Raw genomic sequence first — 21,837 nt, 5'->3', positions numbered from 1 at the left:
ACAAATGAATTCAATATGAACTCAAACAAAGGGAGGATTCTTCTCAGTTTGCAGATTAAATAATTTGTAGAAATATTTCCAGTACAATCGACACCAACAAAGTCAAAGAAAACCTCTGTCTCACACAAGCGACAATTCACCATAGTGAGTGTCTTTCCATGACAATAGGTAAGAGATATTTTTTCCCTGGAGCCAGCTTCCATTGGAGTAACACTCCAGTCTGTAGTGGAGAGGGTTTGCTTTAGGATCTGTGTCCCAGCCGCATAATAATGAATCACCCCCTACACTGATTTAGTAAACCAGTAGGTTTTATAAACTCAACAATGAGATTAAAATGGATTAAAACAGGAGAGGGGCTCTATCATTGCACTAGTAATTTACCCCTGATTCTATGGCAAGTTCAAGTCACTGTTAGACTCCTCTCAGTACTGCTGAAATGTTTTCTCCAGGGGGGGAAGTGTAGCAGATACAGGAAAATCCTGTACCCACATGTAACTACAGAGAGGGGAAGCAAACAAGACAACTTTAACCAGAATTGGGACTTTTCGGTGTTATCCCAGACAAAGAAGTAAATGATTTTTCTTGGCAGGGAATTCTGAAGCTTCCTGTGCTAAAACATACAGAAAAGGTCCCAGAACTGAGAGGGAAGCGTGGGCTCAGCCCTGGTGCTCATTGTGCCTGTGCTGCCCTCCTCACCCCACAGCCCGCAGAGCTGCAGGGACAGCTGGGTCACAGACGAGCTTTAAACAGCGCCGAGCAGCAGCACAGAGCTGTGACACCTGCCTGAGACCACAGCACATCAGGTCAAGGAGAGCTGGGTTGCTACTGGTATCCAAGAGGGCAGTTTTAAAAGCCACGAACGCTTCTCCGCTCTTATCTCTACCTGAGATTTGTGCCTGTCATGTTAGTTTCAACACTGGCAGAGTAGACTTAGGTTAGACGTTAGGAAGAAATTCTGTAGTGTGAGAGTGGTGAGACACAGGCACAGGTTGCCCAGGGAAGTTTTGGAGGCCCCATCCCTGGAAGTGTTCAAGGCCAGGTTGGATGGGACTTTCAGCAACCTGTTCCCATGGGAGGTGTCTGTGCCCATGCAGTGGGGCTGGGACCAGAAGATATTCAAGGTTCCTTCCAACCCAAACCATTTGATGATTCTGTGTTTGAGGATGCTACACCACCCTTCTATAGGACTTCTTTGGGAGTCCTTTAGTGCAAACAGTAGTTTTCAACCCACTGATGCAAGGATGCCTGGGTATCTGTGGGTTATTTCTGAAGGATTTGCAGTGGGCAGCTATAAATCTTGCAAAACTGTAAAGCTGTTGGTGGTAGGCTCAGCATTATGGGGTAAGGCTTACACATGGAAAGTAAGTAGGTTTTAGAGGTCAATAAATTGAAAAAGGTTGAAAAGCACTTTTCTGAGAGTCTAGGAGAACTTCCTATTTTGCCTGGCTGAGCCATCTACTACCCCAATGCTCTTTGGACTCAAAATGAGTCATAATGGAGATTCCTGTTACTGCCCAGGTGGCTCTGAGTCCAGCCCATTAAAGGCCAGTTTTGTAAGGGTTGACCTATGGGGTATGGAAGGCAGGGCTTGAGGAGACCCCAAGGAAGTATCTGGTCCTCCTCCTGAGCCAGGAATACTAACATAATGAGTATTTAATCATTTCAGCATGGTTTTTGTATAAGTTGTGTGTAATCATTGAGTTATGTCATCCATATGCAATAAAATTAAGCAAATATTCGATGTCTCTTCACAGATAAAGCTAAAATAAATCTAACTCTCCCTTCCTGAGTTAATTCACCATGAACAACTCAATCAATAACCATCCTTCTAAGCCATCATCCACCCATCTCACTCCTTCCTACCTCCTCCTGTTTTCTGGAAGAGGTTTGATTTAAATTGCCAATAACTATCCTCATGATCACTGTAATTATGACATTCATTATTATTGCTATTTGCTATTAGATCAACAAAGGAAATGCTTTTTTCTGTCTGTGGGAATTTGCAAGATTTTGAAATTATTTTCCCCATTCCAGATTCATCAGTGTTTGTGAACCAATAATCTGAAAAAAGTGCAGATCAGATCAATGCACAATTCATTTAGGTACCTTGAAAATATTTCATTTAGATGGTGGTGAGCTTTCTGAAATAAAAACATAATTAATTTAGCTGTTGAAAATGAGAAAATAGGATGCTTTTGCCATTTTAAAAAATTATGGTTTCTTCAAATGGGGAAATTAATTTAAACTGAGCTCCTCTACAAATGGTTTGTATTGACCTACTGACATTCACCAACAGAAAAAAAAACATTTAATCTGAAAATTGTCAGCTTGCCATTTACTATTAAAAGTTTATATAACACATACAAAGTTGCATAAAAAATGTATTACTGGTGTTCTCAAAAGGAAAGAGAATAGCCTAAAGGAATTAGGCACAGTTTGGGGCTTTAGAGTCTGAAACTTGTTACATGTTTTTTATGCCATCTCAGCCTTCAGATCACACAGAAATTGCCTCTAATGCTACAGCTCGAAGGGCATTTCAGCTCTCAGAATTTTATTCCAGGATATATAGTTTATTTTTGTACAATTATCACATAATCACCAAGCCCTTATCCATCTTTTTATTGTTTCAAATATACTCTGAAGGTGTTTATTTGGCATTAATCTGATCTGTTTACCTTTAACCCAGTTTTGTCATTTTTAGTCAAGTGCTGTTCATCTCAGATATTTCAAATCCAACCTCCCAAGCACGGGCAGCTGAAACAGAACTGACTCGTCACGGAGTTCAATCTGTGAACTTGGCAGCTGCATGAACAAGTGACTCATGCCCCAGTTCATGTTTGTTTTTTAGCTGAGACACATTCATCTTGAGAAGAGCTGTGGAAATTATTTGGTTTTGGAGGCTGGTGGCAATACTAATTGTATAAGAATACTATAAATCACATGCAAAACCTGATGCTAGTGTCCTTAACCATCCTGCTTTAAAAAGGTTACTTCTAAAGAGGTTTTATGCTCATTTCTGGCATCTTGAACTTCTCTGACCCTTTGTCTCTTTGCCCTGGGGTGTGTAGATTCTTTACGCCATTAACTGCCGTTCCTCCACAAATGTCCCGACCCTGCTGCTTTTGCTTGGTCTAGCTCCAGCCAGATGTTTTTGTCTGTAGGTCCTTACTGTGAGCCTCAGCAACAGCAGCAGCTTGGGGAGCAGAGCCTACAGACCCCCTGTTTAACCACCCATAGAGGTGTTTAGTGACGGCTGCCCCAGCAGCTCCATGAGGCAGCAAAAAAGATCTGAGAAGATAATTTATGAGCCCTGGAGACTTAAGGATGCCTGTGGCAAGTCACCTCAGTACCTGCCTTTGTAAAAATGGGTTGATCTACTTAACTCCATCAGAGGAAGAGGATGGCAATCAGCTAATGTATTCTGCTGGATGTGATGGGGACAATCATGATGACATTAATGGTTCCAGCATAGGAAACTCCAGCCTGAGAAATTCCCTTGCCTTGGTACCCTGCTGCCATGTTAACATGGGCCCTTGGCACAGCACTGTGGGAGCATTTGCCTCAGGTGAAAAACAGCAATTAGAGTATTTCCAATGTGCCATCTCTTCCTACTTAAGCTGTCTGAATTGTCCTCTGCTGAATAAAGGAGACCAATCATATAAAAAGCTCTTTAACTCTGCTTCAAGCAACACAGGGAAAGGGGAACATTTCTGAATATACCCGCAAAGTTTGTGGGAACAACCTGGGGGAAATCGGTCCAACAAAGTCTGGTTCATAGCTAGGTTCTCCAGATGGTATCAGTATATCATAAAGAGTCAAAGAGAGCCTTTCTGAATGCAAATTGCTATTCACATTTTACCTAATTTATGCAAATTAGCTTGTTCAGTCTCCCACCTAATTCTCTCTGGAGTTACTCCAAGGTTTGAAAGGAAAGATATTCTTCTTGCAAAATATATATAATCCATATTAATCGTTTCTGATGGAGATGAGTGGGATGGACAGCTATTCCAGCAGTTAATACTTTAATCACTTCACCTCAGCAGCAACCCTGCCTCAGGTGAACAAACCCTACCTACATGTCCTCACTGCTAATGTAAACCTAAAACAGCTGCATATCAGGATGTTCCCAGCAGGGACTGGCAGGCAGGCAGATTCCAGGAAGGATATTATTGGTATTGAGCAGGATTGAGCAGAGAGCTGGTGTGTGGTCACCAATAGGCAGCAGCCCAGGTCGCCTTGGCTACCCACAGTGGGGAAGTGGCTGCAGGAGGGGATGAGGCTCAGTGATGGAGCTGCATGGAATGCCACAGGGATGCTGGGCTCTGCACAGGGATGTGGTGGCAGAGCTGTGAGGGGAATCAGACTGAACCACTATGAGAGAGGCTGGAATGCCCCTTCTTACCCCTCAGCAGAGCAAGAGCAATGGCAGAGTAGGAAGGAAGGAGTCAGCACAGCCTCCTGCTGGCTGAGCCTGAGGCAGGGGAACACGCTGGGACCCATCTGATTGATGGACTCCAACTCATCCCCAGCCCAGCCAGCATCAGCAAGAAGCACTGGTGTGCTCTGACACGTTCTCCCCACTCCATACTGAACCAGAAAAAGATTTGTAGAAGAATTAATGGACAAAGCAGAAAATGGTTGAGTTAGGACGTCTCTCATAATTATCCTCTTATTAAGAAGTGTTTAAAATATGGTTGGGCATATTGACTTCTGTCTGTCTTTGTTTTAAAGTTTGTGTGTTATCTTGAATAGATGTTTTTTAACCACACACTGGTACTTATGGATTTCTTATCTTTGTCCCTTGTGTCTGGATGGCTGTGATCAGATACTGAGATAAAACAGAAAGACTGTAATTCTGAAATCAATGAATTAGAGATTTAATATATTGATGTTTCATAGCTTATGTCTGTAGAGAGAAGAGATTAATATGCAAGCAGCAAAATGTACTGTCCCACTTTGTTGGGCCTGACAGACCTCAGAATAACTCACTCACAGACTGGGTTTTGTCAGGATCAACTGATAGCATGTGGCAACCTGTACCAAAACCCACCAAATGTGAGTGGCTGAGCAATGTGTTAGGTGCAACAGGGGACAATTTGGCCTAGTTTAGATATACTTTACTAGTATCACCCAAGCCTGTTATACATTTGGCCCAGTGGTAGACCTACATCAAATTACACAATCCTTTTTCATGACCTGCTTCCCAGACCAAGGCAATGGCATTAACTGATGTTTTTTTCAGCAGATTTTTTCCTATAACACTGTCACTGACATGTCTCCTTTTGCCAGTCAGGAAAGCTTGTCTTTGAAACTGACATTTCAAATACATTTTTTGTGCAAGGTTTGAAGGAAAACTCTGAAGCAAATAATTGGTGACTTTCAAGAAATATATATATTTTTCTCTGTAGGGAAGATGTGGGATTTTCTGACAACCCCTAGGGATAGGTATATGACTGCACTGCACCTTGTGGCTATATTTATATAGCCTGACTGATGTTGCCTGCTAATTTTCAGAGGGATCCATAAGGTTAGAAAGCACAAGGAGGTGGGAAGAACTTTCTTTGCTCTCCAACTATGCATGATGGTGTGTGGTATTTTTGTTTAAGTAATACTAGAGCAGAGTACATTACAGTAATCACCAGGTTTTATCACCTGAAATGGAGCTTTGATCAGAACAGGTTAACCAGTCTGATGTAAAAAATGGCTAAAAAATGTATAATTTGTATAAAGCCTCAGAAAGTTTAGTTTACTTTTTCAGACCTCCTCTTCAGCACGGCATGCAGAGACAAATCTCATTTTTCAACACAAGCTCATTGGAGATGCTGGCAGGAGCTCAGCAAATCATTCATGAGCTGAGCTTGGTCAGTCAGAGAAAGCCCCACTCGAACTGCTTCGAGAGCACCTCTCATCAAATTGGCTTGAAGGCATCGTAGAAAGGAGCCTTGAAAGCAAGATGCTTAAGTGGATCTTCATCCATTTCTAAACTGATTTACTTGAATCAATACAACTTTTTGACTGTCGCCAACTGCACCTCTTTGAAAACTACAGACACTTCCACAAAATAGGTCTCAGCGCCTCTTATTTCCAGAGCTTAGGACTCCATCCAACAAATCACTTCAGCTTGGGCTTAATTTTAAGTACATGAATACCTCATTAACATCAAGGAGATTATGTAAACTAAAGAATATGTGTGAAGTGCTTTGTTGGGTTGGGGTTGTAGACACTGCAGTCGTGTTGCTAGGTAAAAATATAAGCCAGACAGTGTGTTTTGGCAAGAGGATGGTATGATCTTGAGAATTACTCAAAAACACAGCAAACTGTGAGAGCAGGAAGATGATTGACTGATTATTTTTCCAATTCATGGGATCCCATGGGAACATCTAAATCAACTCCTTCTGATTGCTGCAGGGTGACTTCAGACCAGCGATTAGAGCAGAATTAAATGTTTTAATTGATAATGATTTAATTCAAAAGTACTATTTTGGCTGAATGGCAATATATTTCTGACCTATTTTGATTTCCTGTAGTTTTCTATTTCCAAAGAAAAAACCTAAATGAAGGGGTTTTTTTTAGCTTTATGGGTGTTTTTATTCTAATGTGTATTTCCTTTTATTTGTCAGAATAACTGAAAGCATTGTGGTAAAAAATCCAGACAGAACACACGCTTTTATATTGAGCAATATCCCACTAGGAAAAAAAAAATAAAATTAAAAATGTGGTTCTTAATTTAAAGATTTATTTTGGTTTTGTCTCTTGGGAAAGACAGTGACTTTTTTTTTTATAAGAAAAAAAAATCAGAGGGTTTTTTTCATGTGGCAAGTTTTTATTAAAAAAAAGAGTGAAATGAAGGACAAAATGTCTCTGTTCTGCCTCTACAGAAAATAAACTTTTTCTTCCCCACTAACTCTCACATCAAGCTATTGAACTGGGAATATTCACCTTCAAAGAGCTGCAATGAGACAACAATTTGCAAATGAAGGGTTTCTTTCTGTCTCATATCTAAAAGGAGGGTGTTTTTTCCATAGATTCAAATAGTTTTATGATCAACTTTTTTTTTTTTTTACTTTTTTTTTTCCCCAAAAAGTCACAGGATATCTAGTTCCTGTTATCAGGGCATGATTATATTTTATGCTACAAAGATGTAACAAAACCCTCATCAGCTAACATCACTGCAACCATGTCTTAGTGAGGCTCCTTCCTTTCACACAATATTTCTCCATAAAGCCAATGAACTCAAGAATCATCTTACTCCACAGCATTCCCATTTTTAAGATGGACTGTAGAAATATTCCCCTCACTTGCTTTGTGCTCATATTTGTGTAAAAAGTTATTGATCACTGAAACACTCTCAGGTCCTAGGGACAGAGCTCATCCTCATCTCAGTGGCCTCTGCTTAGCCAAAGTACCCCAGCACTATTCAATCAACCACCATACCTTGTTGCCTGTAATTGAATCATATTGTTTTTTAATGAGTTTAATTGATTGTTGATTGTCTCAGGGGCTATACTGACAGCTTTTTGTCAGAGGCTTGATTGTGTTGTAGAGTTGGAGATGGGCACATAAGGAGTTAATTAAAGGCTACAGAAGTTAATGGGAAACAGGAAAACCAAAGGGATACTGAGCATGAACACCTATGGAAGAAGCCAATGATGAATAAAGACAAATTATTTGAGTTGAAACAGGTTATAAAGGACAATAATTTTTTTGAAATAGAAAGTTGTTGAATTATAATTGGAAGTAATTGAAACTCACTGAAATATTGAATAAAACATTAGATATTTTAAATAGTGTTATCTTTACAATTATCATTGGAAATAATTGCAGTGAAGCCCATGAGCTGTTGTGAGAGGAAAAGAGTCACACAAGGCCTATTGTTTTCCCCAGTCATTACACAGAGTGTTTAATGGAGAGTTATTTATAAATAAGTGGTAGCAGTTGTTTCTGATCTGGCATTTGATGAGTGAATTGCATTCTTACTGAGGGTGAGAAGGGAGGTAAGCAAGGAGGAAGTTGTTGCTGTTTTCAGAGGCATTGCTTTAGAAACTATTCAAGAAGATGCACCTGACTGTAAGTCATCTTGCCTTGTTTATTGGATTTGGGGGTTTAAATACAAATTTTCATGGCTGTGCATTGTCTTTCTGTAATGTTTTTCCTGGATGTTTTCAGGAGAGCATGTACACATTGTCCTTTTTCAACTAGCAGTGTAGCTTGAAAACAAAGAACACTTTTCAGCAAAAAAAAACAGTGTTCATTCCTCACAGCACTCAAAGGTTGTCACATCAACATGCGTCTATTTTTGGTTTGGTGTCAAAAGTTGTGAGTGCTTTAACTTGCTAGCTTCAAATACAGTAATTTCACAGCAGAATTCATGGAAGACAATGTTACACAGCTTCTCAGCTCCACCCTGAACCTCTGCCTAGGTACTGTCCTCTCTGAAGAGTGGAAGTTTGAATAATCCTTTTGTAGTAGACTGTGGCTTCATGATGCATGACATTCTGCCAGAGCTTCAGGGTGATTAATGTAATTATTACACTGAACTTGATGAATTTTGAGACAGCAAGTGTGATAGGAGCAAAGCAGCAGTTCACCTATAGAAACATCTTCACAGGTTCTAATCAGCTCATACACGAAAATTGGTTTGTCAGGTTCTCCTTCTAATTGCCAGGGGACAATTTTTCCCAAGTGGACACGAAGCAGGCAAGGAATTGATTTGCAATGGTTTCAGGTTATTTCTTGTCCCATGTAAATAAACCCTTTTCCCTTCCCTTGGTATAGAACTGGTATATTTCCTATGGAATAATTTGTGAAAAGTGGAGGAGTATCATTGAAATACCAGGTGGGCAAAATTGCTGAAATGGAGTGGCAGATGAAGAGGATTAGAATGGTGGCTCTTTCTGTAAGGAGAGAGAGAGAAGAGTGAATATGGAACATGTACAGAGGGAAAAACAGCTGAGCTTCAAGATACAAACATAAGCTGTAGCAGTGTGTTAACATTCCTAAGGATCTATTAACAATGGGATTATTTCTTTCCAGATGATCCTCTGTTCTCTCTTAGACTAATATCTACCAAACTCATACGCTGAGCATCTGGCTTATTTGTGCTGCTTCCCTTGAAGGACAACCTAGAAGGGGGATTTTGCTTTCTAGTACAGCTTATAAAATCTTCATGTTCCACGTGAGTAGAGGGAGCAAAAGAGAGTTAGCTGAAGGGGAAAGGACGGATCCTGTGATATCCAGGACCATGTCTGTGCCCCACTGCCTGGTGGGAGACGACCTGAGCAGGCTGGAGTGAAGGTTCAGCAGAGTGGGACAGTGGCAGGTGCTCTTTTAGGGTGCAGTGGCATGTCACAGTTACTCACTGTGAGCTTGAATCCTGTGCCCTGTTGAACACCCTAATGTGGTACCTCCTAGGGGGGTCAAACGCTGAGGTGAGGCCAGCAGATGCCCTTTCTATCCCAAGTGCTTCCACTGATGTGCCTGTGCAATTTTCATAGCTGTGTGTCTACAAAGATATCTATTCCCACAATCCCACCTTAACTATTCAGTCCAGGGCAGAGGACCCTCTCATTACTAGTAACAAACACCTACATTCACATGATGTGATGGCTTCTCCAAAACAAGAAGCATCCTTCCCTCATCATTGGAGCTCTTTCACTGTGACAGAAAAACAGCAGCAAGTGGTCAGTGAGTTGTTATGATTTATTTAGATCTGCAGTTAAACGTCTGATTCATCTTTCTTGGCAGACTGGCAGGCAAAGATCAGAATCTGAGGCAAGAAACCCTTGCTGGTGTAAATGATACAAAACTGGCGCAAGGATCCTTCAGTAACTGGAGAAGCTGGGGCACCATGGCTGATAATTATGGTGCAATTTCTAAACTCCTCCAAGCTTGTCTTAATTATTTTTTCGAGTGTAAAGTGCTGTGTGGTGTATCTATCTGGAGATTGTGCAGGGTGAATGGGGGGAGCATGAAAATGTAAATTATAAGCAGTAGTAGGAAAGAAGCACTTGTTAAAGATGTCTAGACACCACAAATAGCAATTAGGCAGGTTTAAAATTCTGCCAGTAAGTATACACAGCAGGAAACACAAACATAAGGAGAGCAAGAGCCACCAAGCTTCACTTGGCTCCTGCCACTTCATCAGGGCTAATTAAAGTGTTCTTCCCTGAGTCCTTAAAGAGATTGACTATGACAGCAAACAATTTCAAGTGAGATGCACTAGTCTAAAGTGAGAAGGGTGAAGCAACAGGGAGGCAGCAATCTGCATTGTCAGTTCTCATCCTGATATGCTCAGTGGAGAACGGTCCATCATCTCCCCCCACATAAGACGAAACAAAATGCCTTTCAAGCCAGCAAAGCAAGACAGTGTTCCAAGCTCTGTCAAGCAAGGCCAAGGAGAAGGCAAATGGATGCTCTCAAGTTCATTTGTGTTGCCATACCATTTCCCACATCTGAGGGAGAAAGGTCTCAACTGTCTGCAGGGTCCTAACCAAACTCCTCATGCTCGTGTCGCTGCTCATGAGCTGGGCTTTTACAGCCACATGATGCAATCACAAATTGTGTTTGCCACATGTTCCTCAGAGAGTCAAGATTTAAGAAGGTGGGTTTGCAGGCAGTGCAGCCAGGAGAGCAAAGGGGCAACAATGCCTTGGAGTAAGCACATGCATATCTGTAGAGGCACTGAAGGCAGAGGCTTCTCCAGATATTTTTGTTGCCCAATCTATTGCTCCATCCTTTCCATAATGAAATTTTCCTGTCTCCCAGTGCTTTGGGAGACAGATCACAGGACACTGGTGATTTGGAAGTCATAGTTGTGATCATGTCATGAAATATGATACAAGATTCCAGGTGCATAAAAAGCAAATGAAGTTTGCACAGATAATCCCCTGCTTTCTGAAGGTTCAACTTTGCAGCCAAAAAATGCAAATGGGTGTGTGTATATTACAGAGACATCAAAACTAAAGTCACAGGTTGGGCCAGAATCAGGTTGGCAGCTTCCCTTTAAACAGTTTTATGGATCATTAAGCACCCCACAGGAGGCTGACTACACCAACTATATTTTATTGATAGTCAAGTGTTTGTAGCCTGAAACAAAACAATTACTCATGTTAACTAGAGGCTGGAATAAACTGCCCCAGACCAGTGTCCCTTCAGAACACATTCAGACTCAAAATCCAGGCTCAGATTTATTTATTTATGTATCTTTCTGTTCACCCAGGATTATAATATCCTGGTGGTTGCTTTCTTTAAAAAGGTTAGCACAACTCTTTTCCTGGGAAGGTCTTTGGCAGGCAAATAGACAGGATTTTTCACTTGTGCTCCAACAAAATGTCAGCATATTCATATAAGTAATACATATTCCACTAAGAAAATCAATGAAAATGTGCTTATCTTACCAGCAGAGCCAACATTCATGGTTCTGTTTGTCACACTTTCACATTAAGTCCTACATTCAGGGTAAGGTGAATGGTGCATGGTGTTTTTATTTGCTGCCCTCCATCTCAGATAACTAATGATAACTACCAGTGAAACTTTGGAGATTCAGTGCTACAGATTCCCAAGAAGTATTGCAAATGCTTTCAAGAGAAACAGGTATGAGCTAGTTTACATAAAAAGTGTTAATTCTCTCAGTACTTAGCTCATCACTGAACACTTCACCCTCTCCCACAAGACCCACCTCCCTCATGCTGCTGGACAATCCCATTTATCCCTGTTTCACAGGCGAGGCACAATATTATGAAGGACTAGTGGTTTTCCCAGGAGCCCAATATCCTCTGTCAGTACTAGCTTTCCAGAAAACTTTGTCCTTTAAGATGAGGAATCAAATGGAAAAGTCTGCTAAACTCTTCTGAATATGGTTCTCATGTGCAGGACCTTGCACAGTCCTTTGAGGCTTGATGAGTATTGCACAGGAAAGTGAGGAAGCTGGACAGCAGAGGAGGTAACTCAACATGTGTCTGCCAAAATCATGACCTGATCATTAGACCAGCAGATCACCAAATAATTTGAATCCTCACTGCAACAGCAGCTCATTTTAAAAATATGATCTTGTATTTCAGCCACTGCTAATCTGCTACCACCAAATGAAAAACAGTCATCCAGTTTGTTGTTCCAGTGAAATATATGTGGGATTTATTACATTACTGCCACCTTCCACACAAACCCAAGGGGCAAAATCAGAAATAATCCTGGACAGACAAGTACACAAAGTTGTCCCCAGGTCAGCTATATCTTAATATTTCTCTCTTGATATGAAAGTCTTCACATAAAGAAGGTAAATCTGGGAAGCTCTTGAAGTGATAAATCAGTTATGAAATGGGAACCTTCATTACAGGCTGTCTACTTAATTATTTGACAAGTTAATTAATCTCCTAAGCAACTGCGGAACTGCTGTTTCTTTGTTAAGTGCTGGAAACAAACTTTGGCAGATCCTGTAGGTCTTGGCACGGTAGTATCAAGAAGTCTCTAGAAAGTTGTGTATAATAGACACAAAGTGAGGTCAAACTGCTTCCCAGAAGTAACTGGATTTGCTTATTCCCTGAAAATGTTTATCTTGCAAATTATTTTGCTGCAGCGAATTATCATTTGCATGTTTAGTTGTGGCTAGGTTTTCAAGAGATGCTTTTATTCCCTTCTGAAAGATATCGAATCATGATAGGAAAAGACAGAGCTTCCCGCCTCGTTACAACAATGGCATTGTCTGCCTCTCCACAACAGACAACACAATTACAGCTGACACAATAATTGATGCTGAAGTCTTCCAGTGAGAAAGATGGACACACATTATTATCCCATCAATCTTGTTCCACATGGTGTCTTGTATCTCTGGTTTTCCCTACCGTGGCGGCAGATTGACTGAAGCCCGCCAAGCAGTCTGCTAGCAGTCCCATGGGTACCCTGGGATGGAGTGAGGGCATCTTACAGGGCATGAGGAGAAAGGTGAGCCCAGAGAAAAGATCACTTGCTGTGAATTGAAGCCAAACTTACTTTGACCACCCTGTTTACCTGCTTATATCTCCATTATATAGTATTAATTTCAGAGGAACATGAGAATGCCCAACACCTACTTATTCCGTGTGTGTTGCGTTACAGTGAGCAGCTGTTTGACCAATAACAGCAACTGCACCTCCTTCAAACCCAGTTCTGTCTGAGTTTTAAGACAGACTCCAGTGAGCTGTCTGTAAGTACATGGAAACCCCAATGTGAATGAGTTATTTATCTGCTTGACAACTTCCCAGTCATCTCATCTAAGCTTCATTTTTCCACAATTTATAAGAACATTTGACACCTGTTTATGCATATATACTACATTTCGTGTGCTTCATGATCTCTACATCCAAATCATGGAGTGGTGTTTAGCCCAAACCCTACATCTACTGTTTCCTATCTCTTCTTAAAAACAACTTCTGTTCATATCTGAAAGATGCCAGTTTTCTACATGTCCACTACTTTTCCCAATAGCTGAGCAGAAAATAACTTTTGTCACTTAATTACAATAATACGATTAATCTACAAATATAATTGCATATTCTGTTAAAAAAAAAAAAAAAACAAACAACAAAACAAAACAGCAAAGCCACTAATATACAATGTTTGGCACAGCTGTATTATTCCTGAAATAAATAATCATTAAAGATATTCTTGAGGATGCAGTTACCGTGCAGCAATGTGAATAAAATGCTTTAGATGGAAAATTGTACTTCAGGAAAATGTATGCAGTAATACAAATGTATTACTGCCTGTTAATATGTATTAATTCAATGAAAAATGCCTGACTGAGCTGGTTTACAAAGCTTAGGATGGCAGGCAGTGAAAGGAAGCACTTGGACTTGGTTAAATGGGCAGTGAAGGTAGGAGGAACTCTAATCCCAAGTGTAGAAGGGAATCACCAAGATAGGCTGTCCAGTTATGTTGATGTGGTTTGTTCCTTCTCTCATTAATATCTGTGTTCTTATTATGCTGAAGAATCAGCATTCAGTGCTCCTGATGTGTGAGCTCTACTCAGTCCTTTTGAGTCTGTATTTAAAAGCTTTCTGTTTAAAAATAATACAAATACAATTCTTCCCATGGTAGCTACTTAGCAGGAACCATCTTACTTGCTTTAGCATCTCCAGGATGCAGAATCTGAGCTCCTCACTTGTTTGTCATTGTCAAGACAATCTTATCTGTGCCTAAAATACTCAGGTAATTCACTCATTACTCTAACTTGTGTGTGCAGCATGCAGGGTGTGCTCCAGCTCCTCAGACTGCATCAAGTAGGGTATTCCCACAGCCTTGAGGAGAAGCTTGTATTGAGAGATCAGTGTTTAGAATTATGCCAAATGCACCCTTCTGTCCAGGCATAGTTAGTTACACATATAAAAAACCAACAATTTCACTCTCCCTTCTGGCTAACAATGTTGTTATGAGACAAACTATTACAGTAGTAGTCATATGCTCAGCATAAGATGTCATTTTCCTGGAGTTTATTTAAAAACACAGCACAATTCATAAAATAATCTGTCCATTTGGTGGCTCTCTCAGCCCCACTGCCTGTACAAAGTCCCACTTTTGGTGTGGGGCTGGAGGACACCTTCACTCTCTTCTGCTTGTGCAAGTGGGGAGGTAGAAGGTTTAAGTGAGGAAAGGCGGAATACTTACTCCAGAAGTAGCCTTGGTTGGAGAACAAGGTGGCCTAGCATGGATCGAGTCACCAGGGATGGGATGTGAGGAAGGAAGAATCAAAAGAATTTGGGGGTCTCTGAACTCAGGATTAATGGAATATCAACAAACAACAGATGTTTTGAGGCAAAATATGCACATAAAGCATTCTCAGGACACAGGGATGTGTCCTGCTGTGCACATGGATGTTTTCATCCTGCTCAGTATCAGGGTACAGATGAGTTACTACCAGGAATGTCCCTTGGAGATTTTTACTAGCAAAGTAAGAAACATCCCAAACAAAACAAAAACTCTTCTGTGAAATGTCCACACTCAAAGCAGGATCAGATCAGGATTGGGCAAGAACCTAGAAGGAAAACTCTGGTGCACCAGTTCTTTAAGGGACAAAGTTACAAGAGCTCTAAGGCTCAGAGATCTCTGTTACTGTGATACTAGTATTTGCCCCAGGTGACACCTGTTATTCTTCCATGCTCTGGATGAAGGTTTAGGATGAGAGAGGTGTTGGCAACCTACAAATTGGGGCTGAGCAACACTGAAGCTGGACTGCTATCCCCATTTAATACCTCTGTGTCCCCAGCAACTTCAGTGGAGTCCTTCCTCCAAAAGACAAGGATTTATATCGGTTTGAGACCAGAGTCAGTCTTTGTGAAAGCAATCAGAACAGATCTATCTCTGGCACTCATGATGGCTACTAATTCTGCACAGACAAGGCTGGTGAAAATTAAAAATCTGAATCAGTTCTGCCTTGGAACAGTACCATATATGATCTTCATTTAACCCCTTTTGTGTGTAAAGTCCTCCAGATACAACCAGTAAAAAAATTTTACGTTTCTGCAGCCTTTGTTTGCATAAACCAACTGAATTTTGACACCCAGAACTTGTTCCATAGCACTTTCATATTGAGGCTCTAGGGTATAATGCATGCCTGAAACATAGACAGAAAAAGAGCAGATTCTGTTTAGAAAAAGATCTTTATCTGTGACCTTGCTAGGACAAAAGTTTATCCAAACCAGTGAAAAATGATAGTATATCTTTTTTTTTTAGTAATTTATAACATCATCTTTACCCAAACAGCCTCATAAATGGTATGTCTAATCCCCAGTGTTGCCCACATCCTCATCCAATTTCATCCGCCTTGCATAAAATTTAGTAACCTCTCAACAAACTCAGCTGACCAACATGAGAGCTGAGTGGGATCCCTGTAGTATGTTAAATCCCTTCCCTCCAATAAAATCCAATTGGATATTTAATGACCACTTCTTATCTAAGACTTTTTGAAATGATGGAGCTTGAATCATTCTTTCCACCTTTGTTTTTATGCACATTATTCCCAGGTCTCTAGTGACATCCTAATAAGTGTATTGAATTTTGAGCCATTCAAGGGATTTTTTATATTATTTATGAGGATGGATTGATGTGTCTCTCATGTGAAGGAATATACATAAAATTGAGTTTTGTTGTGGTTGTTTCTTTGCTCAGTGTCTCTGATATGATCATGGCTTCATAACAATTTCAATATATTATTGCCAGAGGTATTATAAAATAGGGAGACATTATCCTTCATGTCAAAATTCTTTCTCTGCTGAATAAACTCAAAAGCTTGGGTTTTTTGGTCTGTTTGTTTATTGATCCTTACTTTGGAACACAGTAAATTAAGTAAAACAAGAGGCCAAATTCCCTTGTAGTTTCACAAAATGGACTTCAATTAGCTCTGCTTCTACGACTGTGCTCTGATGCTATTCATAGGCAGGGTATGACATTGTCAGTGAATCAGTGAAACTTAAGCTCCTGCTATTATTATCTCAAGCTAAAAAATATAGATTTCTTGTGCATCTGCCTTGCTCCTTTTATAATGGGAGCTTCAGAAATAATGCTGACATGAAACACCTCCAAGTTACACTGGCATTTTAAGACAGATCAGTCTCAAAATGGGAAATGAAGGGAAGGGAAAAACAAGCAGAAAATAAAGGGTCTTCAAGATGTCCTAATTTCTGCCATCCCGATGTTCCAGCTGTGCAGCAAAGGGATATTTGTGACCCACTGTCTGACATGCCTTCAAAGCCAGGGTCTGTCATGGACAAAAATAGATACTTAGGGACAAATAAGGAGATTGTTTCCTTCTGCTGGCATTTCATTGTAGAAAATATAAACAGGGCATTATCATGCATTGGCTCTTTCAGTAGGAGAATGAGGGGTTATCAAATACCTTTATTTGACGGCAAGTTCAAAACATCTCAGGAGGATACCCTGCATGCGGTGTGTTTTTGAATGCCTTGCGTGGGATGTGGTGGATGTTAAATTTTTCTATGAGCTTAAAAAGTGGCTGGATAAATAAGGAGAGAAAATTCTGTAAGGGATTATTACATATAAGGGTATCACCTCTAGTTCAGGAAGTCCCTCACCTGTGAACTGTCTTTCAGAATGAAAGGTGCTCATCACTATTCACAGCCAATTTGTTGCTAATGGCCAAGCTTAACGAGTGCTTGATAGAAATAACATCTCAGCTAATCTTTAAATGACTTCTAAATTCCTAATAGCAGGGATTGTGAGCAGAGAATTCTACGCCTTCCCTGACTAAAGGCTGAAGTTGCTCTAAAATGCAGCTGTGTTGACATTACTGAGATGTCTTGATCTGCTGATGTTCCTAGCAGGGACAGAGCCCTACAGGGCTGCACAGCCTGGAATCCCCAGCACACTCCTGCTGTTTGTAAGCTTGCAGCAGAACATCCTGATTTGATTCTACTTGGGTTTACTCTATATTTACCTTTACACTGCTCGCCCTGCATTATCCTCATGTCTACTAAATGGATTCCCAGTCCAGGGTGTTGAATTGATTTGTGATTATGGATTAGGACGGAGGGTGAACTCTCTGAGTCCTCTCTATCTAGTCATCCCTATTTATCTTGCTGATGCCAATCTCACCTCTTGCCCCCTACCACTCAAGAAAGATGCACTTTGAAGTTTTTATCCTAATCTGAAAATGTTCTTACTATTCAAACATTCTGCCTTTTTATTGTCTTTTTTATTTCTTTTTTTTTTTTTTTCCCTTCAACTAATGTCTAAACAGCTGCAGCACCGTGACACTTCGAAGCACCCTGCTGCTGTTCTCAAAAACAAAATAATCTGTACTTAAACCAATTTGCTTGTAAACTCCTGCTTCCATGCCTCCAGCCTGCTAAACTATTCATGCCCATCGTGTCAATCTGTTTTTCCAATGCAGAGATCAGTCTGTCAGCTCCAACTAACCCACTACAAACTAGGGCTGCAGGCTATGCCTACAGGGAAGAAAAAATAATGTCCCTGACCTCATCAGCTAACTACATTTTATTGGAGCAATGCAATTTACATTGACCACTGAGGTCTGGATGAAAGGCGAGGTCATTTTGAAAGGTGAATAGTATGTTCCTGTCATTGGGGTGCAGGATTTACCTCTGTAATCCATATTAAAGGGGCTCTCACAGCTATCAGGGAGTTGTGAATATTGTATTTCAGCCTGAGCTCAGTGTACCTAACTGCAATGCAAAAATATGTGCTAGAAATCGACTTGAACTGGAACATACGAGGCTCTGAGAATCAACACAAATAATTCTAAGCCAAGGAACCAGCAGGGGACTGATAGAACATATAACCAGGAGACTGGCTGTTTGTTTCCTATTCGTACTGTTTTATGGTTTCATTTCTCTGTGCTGATTAAAAAGGAACAAAAAAACAGTGCTGGAGACTGAGTATTTGGGGCATGTGCTCTTAAAGTTTCCCCAAAGCAGCTCTGCCACAATCCCTTTCCATCTTTAAATTATCAGGCTTTTTTAAAGCCATTTATCCTAACTGACATTCTGTATTCTGGTGGAATGAGATTGCCTTCTGAAATCTATGCTGAATGTGTTTATGAATATCTTTTACCAACAGGTATCTTCTTGTCCATTAGGTTAAAGTGCTTTTGCCCTCTCCTGGTGTTTACAGCACTACATAGTTATTCCAGTCTTCAAATGTTTAGGCTGCTTCCTAATTCTTATGGTAGGGCTAGCTCTCTATTGTCCTGTCCCATAACTGCTCCACTTTAAATCCATCCCTCTTGACTATCAAACACCAGATCAGGTGTTTGATACACCTGATCTGGTCAGGAGATCTGACCTTGCATAATAGCATCAGTCCTTTTCAGTTTCAAGTAGAACTATACCAGCAGCTCTGCTCAAAGCCCTGTTGACTTTTTTAATGGTGACATTGTATTGGTAGGCCAGATACCTTGTCATCAATTGTTACACTTTCATGTTTCTGCTTGTATGTCATTGCCAAGTGAAAGATCCACAGATCATAGTAGAAAAATATTGCTGCTGTTACCAAAACACGTGAGATAGCAGGGTGTACTAGGAGATCCCATCCTGTTTCTGGTATTCTAATTATCACAATCATCTAACTCTTCTTAAAATATCCTAACCCTTCTTTCCATTTCCAGGTTTGTACCCACAGATACAAATGTTATATGCACTTTTTGTGTATGGAGTATTAATGAAAATTTAAGCCAGATTAGACTCCAGGAAGCCCCTTTAGGACTGTCATGACTTCACTTCTTTCCACCTGAGGCTTCTGCCTTTAAACAAACCTATTGTTTCCCCTTCAGTTCTTTCCTTGTTTGCCTTGCAGTTCCTGTGCTAAACCCCATATTCACCAACAAAACTAATAATTTCTCATGCAACACCATATCGAATGCTTTACTGAAATCCAGATAGATTAGATCTACTGCATTTCCTTTGTCTAGAAAATCAATTATCTTATCAAAGAAGGATATTGAGTTAGTCTGGCACACTCTGTGTCTTTGGTAAACATATCTAACATTTTATCCCATTTAATGTTTACTTCCATGTGTCTAGCTATTATCTCCATGAGAATGTACTCTAAAGCTTCTGTGTAGTCAATTCTATTTGTGATCCAGGTGGCTTTGACCTTGGTTTGCAGGGACCCTAGACAATGTGGTTCATTGTTCAGATTCAAGATGTAGATGCAAATGCCTGTATCTTGATGTGCACTCAGAAGTATCTTTGCATCTGGAGTATCACAGGAGAACTAGAGATGAAGGGCTAAATCCACCAGGAATTCAGAAAAATCTAAAGAAAACATCATAAATTCTTGCCCTAGTCTCGTGCTCTTTTTTAGATCCCTGCTGAGACAGCTGCCTCTGTGCAGCTATTTTAATGGTCTTCTGATGAGGATGTTGTCAGTTTACCCTTCTTCCACCAAAATGTACATTGCACTAGCAGGAAAGGGTCTCAGAGGGTGAAGGTTCTGGCACAAATAAGCATCTGCAAATCTTCTGTGACCGACTGAATGATGTCCTTTCATCTTCTCTGTCTTTGGTGCCCTGTCCAAGTCCCAAAGGGAAATTCAGATGTGACAAAAGCATCTTCTGCACCATTGCTTGATATTTTGCTATCCACTTCACATCCTTCAGAAGAACAGGACCAGTAATTAATTTTGTTGGGGGATCACCTCAGAGTTACATAATGTTCTTTCCTTCTACTCTTTTCTCCTGTCTCTCTTTTCTGCCCCCTGAAATATACTATCCTTGTCCTGCTGAAGCTGCTTTAAATGAAAGTCTGTCACTACTGCCATTGTAAGCCCCATTTTTAAACAGTTTATCATTCAAAGGCAAACATTCTTTTTTTTTTTTTTTTTTGCCACAATTGATGCTGGGTAAAAAAGGTCAGGCACAGGCTACTGTCTAAAATAGAGCTCCTTTGCATTTCTAAACACAAACACAAGCGTCGTTGAGCAGGGATGGGTCAACAAGGCTCCAATATAAAGATAAATCAGCATTTTGACCTATGAAGCCAGGTACACCACTGGAAAGGAAAACTGAGTCTGAAATAATGAATGTTGTAATTATCCTTTATGCCACAAACAATCTTAACTAGATTCCCACAGTCAGGCTCCTTCAGCGTTTGTGAGATACACGAAGCAGATCTGGTTTTGTAATCTGTGCTCATAGAAAAAGAAATTATCTCAGCTTTTTCTAAAGCAGGCAAAAATAGCTGAATTTCCAGGAACCACAGGGAGACAAAGAGCAGAACATAGTGTCAATAACTCCACATAAATTTAAACCTCTGCATAAGATTTTGGATTCTATTGTGATGAACTGGGAAGAGAGAATGATCCAGGAATGAAAGAGAGAAATTTGACCTGCATCACAGATGGATGATCTGTTGGTAGAAAAGTAAATGTAGGATATGGTTATTAACCTCCCTCTGTCCGGATTTCTCATCCATAAAATGATAATAATGATACTTGCCTTTGTGAAGTGCTTTGAGATCTGTGGTGGAGAAGTGATGTACAAAGACAGACGTTATCTCAAAGGGACAGAGAATAGCAGGTGTCATAGATCTGGAATTACACAATAGACAAAAATTGCAGGGAGAACAGTGGGAATCAGCAGAAGCCTGTAGTTTGTTGCAGCTTTAATAATGTTGGTGGCTTTACTATTGGAGTGCAGTATTTCAGGTAATTACTCCATTGCTCACTTATCAGGAAGGGAATGAGAAACAGTTTATTTTGCTGGAAGGACATAATTAAAGCCAAAGAAAACACTCTGGTATGGAACAATTAGCAAATTCACTTATTCTATGCAGTTTTCTTAGGGTTTCCCAGACAATCTTGCTGGTTTGGACTGTTTATCACAGCCCCATGCTTGCTGAGCTCCTGCTGCTTCCAAGGGTCATGCCTGGCTTTGCACTATGCCTCCTTTCGTCTTCCCCTCTGCTCCAGCCCAGCGCTTGCTGAAGGAAATCAGGGTGAAATACAGCTGAACAGATTCATACCATCATGAAGAGATGTGGGGAACATGCAGTCATACAGCCTGGATGCTTGGCAACTCCATGTGTGACAGGAGAGGAAAACCAAAGTGAAAAGTGTACAGAGGGACAGAGGCTGCGGCCCTTTGATTGGTCTGTGCTGAGTATGCCTAGAAAAAATCAGAGGGAATTCTTCTCCAAAAAAGTGGCACTAAGGTCAGGCCACAGCTCCCAGGAGAGCTCATCACTCATGCATCACCTGGGCAAAGCTCATGGAAGCTGCCAGGCTGGTGGCCCCATGTACAAACACACCTCCCTGCAGACTGCACAGGGAAGGAAAAAGCAGTGCAGTGTGTTCAGTGCAATGATGTAAGTCCAAAATAACTTCACCAGT

The sequence above is a fragment of the Apus apus genome, chromosome 10, assembly GCF_020740795.1.
Source record: "Apus apus isolate bApuApu2 chromosome 10, bApuApu2.pri.cur, whole genome shotgun sequence".
Classification (NCBI taxonomy): Eukaryota; Metazoa; Chordata; class Aves; order Apodiformes; family Apodidae; genus Apus; species Apus apus.
The sequence above is the reverse complement of the archived record's forward strand: the minus strand, read 5'-3'. Positions refer to the sequence as shown.